This window comes from Rhinichthys klamathensis, unplaced genomic scaffold, assembly GCF_029890125.1.
Source record: "Rhinichthys klamathensis goyatoka isolate OS25496 unplaced genomic scaffold, OSU_Roscu_1.1 h1tg000141l_1, whole genome shotgun sequence".
NCBI classification, from domain to species: domain Eukaryota; kingdom Metazoa; phylum Chordata; class Actinopteri; order Cypriniformes; family Leuciscidae; genus Rhinichthys; species Rhinichthys klamathensis.
In genome coordinates this window covers 1270345-1273471 of record NW_026606676.1, presented here as the reverse complement: position 1 = coordinate 1273471, position 3127 = coordinate 1270345, and positions in this window count along the sequence as shown.

Below are 3127 nucleotides of genomic sequence, written 5' to 3'. Positions count from 1 at the left end.
GTCGCACCTGTGTTGCCCGTACGGGAAGGATGTCAGTCAGTTCCCTTTCGAGGGAACTCGCGATGCGTCACTTGACGCTTTGGGAACGCCCCCAGCGTGAATGCGTCTGAGCATCAATGTCAACTAGTCCAATGGAAAGAATGAGCGTCACGGGCGGGTGACGTCATGACCAGGAAGGGATAAAGGCTCACCCGGTGAAACGCGGCATTAGCTTCTGTGTCTCAGCAAGCGATCTGTGTTACTCTGTCTCTGTCTATTTATTGTTGTCTGTTACGATATTATTGGGAAGAGTTATGGCGAAACAACTTTACAAACTCTGTGCTTCTCCCTGCCCGCGTTATTTAACGGGTGGGGACACACACGAGCTTTGTGTAGTTTGTTTGGGAGTGGAGTAGGCTTGGGAATCGGTTCCAGGTTCCGGTTTGGAACCGGTTCCAAACGTTCCGATCCATCGGAATCGTACACGTCCACACGTTAACGATTCCACTAACGATTCCGAATGTTCCGTTCCATCCATTCACGCGTCGCGGCATGACGTTACAGTATGCGACTGGATTTTTAAATCCCCCAAAAGCGCGATGGCTACGAGACGATCGAGAGTGTGGCTTCATTTTAAATGCAGACCGGGGGAAGCAAATCTGGGTATCAGCTCCAATGACGGCATCAAAACAATGAAAGCATGGCGAAGCGGCTCTCCACGGCTCTGCTTTCGTCGGCGAAAAAGTTAAGAAACTCGACGCTATAAGCCCTCAGTACCGAGCCAAGCAGTTCGCATGTGACGCTATGCGGTGTTTCCCACACAAATACTCATTCGCGGCCACAAAATCAACTCCAGCCGCCACATATTGCGTTTCGTTCATTTTTTTATGCTATTTAAAACACGCAGCGTATTCTTTCCGTTGTATTTCCTTTCCCCGCTCTCCCTCCTTCTCTCTATCACTCACGCGTCTCTCTCACATACACGCGCACACACACACACACACACACACACACACACACACACACACACACCGCGTCTGTCTATGAGGCGCCGGACTGGACTAAGCGAAGCGAACTCCGCGAGCGACACTGGGCGAGAGAGAGACAGAGTTTGACTTTTATTTAAACTTATATAAACTAATATAATTTATTTTACTGGACAGTTTAAAGCTCATAACCATATGTTGTTGTTACTTGAAGAGTGCAGTGTCAAGCCTTGTTTATACTCGACGCGTCCGCACGAGCGCGAGTCTCCGCTGACTACGCGCGGACCTCTCCATATGGACGAGGCGTTTATACTTGACGCGCTCGCCGTTGTGCTATTCTGTGAAACGACAGGGGGCGACTCGGAGTAATTCTCCTCTAAACCACCAGGAATCAGCAGTGAAGAAGTAGTTTGCCGTTTATTAGTAGTTTATTAATTTCTGATTCATATAAAAAGAGTAATAAATGCAGTAGGTTTATTGTACTTTCACTGCATGTAAACTAGTTAAACAACTGAAGCCTTATTGAAGAGTGTTTAAACCTTAATTTCATCAGCAGGGCTTACTTCTGCTATTGTAGGCTTATTTTGTAAATGTAAGCAGTTACTTTATACAAGTGCAAACTGGGTGCTTAATGTAAATGTGTTCCTATTCACAAAATGAGAGGCTTTTATGGTCGCCCATCAATGCAAATGTCTCTGTGTATAGAAGGATCATAAACATGGTGGTACAGACATACCAGTTCGGCCAGATTCGGCTCGAAGTCGTTCATCTTCGGATGCGGCGCCGCGCGCGATGTTACAAAAAGTGCCGTGCACACCGCCAGGCGAAATGGGGTCTTGCGCACCCAACGCGCACGACCGCCCACACCGCAATGACGTCATTTTTGCCGCGCGCACTTCGCGCTCTTGCGGACGCGTCGAGTATAAACAAGGCTTCATGTGGCATCATGCAGTAGGCCTATTTGTCCTGAAAAAGGCTACTCACTAAATGTCTGTAATTTAAGGTCATTTCTATTTTATTTGTATACATTTTAATCATTAACTTTAAAAGCACACTCTTTTTATGACTAAAATAACAGTAAAGGGTAAAAAAAATTAAGTCCCAAAAATTAAAACGGAAAACGGAATTTGGGAAAAATAAAACGGAATTTGGGAAAAAATAAAACTGATTTCATAGGGCCCTAGATATTGCACACTTGGTTTTCATTCTCTAAAACCACTTTAAATTATACATTTAAAGCCAACAACTCTCAAAGCCACCCTGTAAGTGTTCAGCAAATGGTACAGGAATCGATATGGGAATCGATAAGGAATCGCATCGATAAGCAGACTCGACAATGGCATCGATATCGATAATTTCTTAACGATGCTCATCCCTAGAGTGGAGCATGCGGTATCAGCCTCCGAGGGGGCTGATTGCAACATTGTGAGAAGCTTTCGCTTCGCATGCTCCACTCCCGCCTGTCACTTTTCGAGGAAAGTGGCCAGGCTTGCGATCCTCGGGGTGCAGGACACGCGTCTGCCGAGGCAGCGCGGAGAATGCATTCCTGTGGATCGCGAATAGGATCTCGTTACGGGGTTGGAGACGGGTCCGCGGATCTTATCTCCTCCCTTTCCACGAGTGATCCAGTGCCTCTCTCCGGTCTCGGAAGCCCGCGCTGCGGTCTCTTCCGCCCGGGGAGAGAAATCAATGCTTCAGTGCTCTACCTCCGAGGAGGTAGATGTGCTGGGCATTGAAAGTGTACACAATCATGGGGGAAGTGGATTTGCCATCTCTTCCCCAGCGTATGAGAATTATATATAGCCTATATATATATATATATATGATAGTTTATATATTATATATGAAATAAAGTGTATATAAAGAATGTATATAAAAAAAATATATAATAATAAGCTGGTGGAGGTGTTTACTAAGGCTGTAGATAAATTAAATATTTAATGGCCAGCAGAAATAAGGGGGCACTCGTCCTTAAAATAATTTGAACGAGTTTCCTTCCCTCTATTTTTCCACCTCCATCACGGGGCCTTCCATTTTTCCCGATCTGCACAGCGAGCTGTCTAGATCATGGAAAAAGCCTTACTCATTTTTTAGCCCCACATTCATGTATATTCAAAAGATATTTGGGGGTTAAGAGAGTATGGCTATGGGACAATACCCCG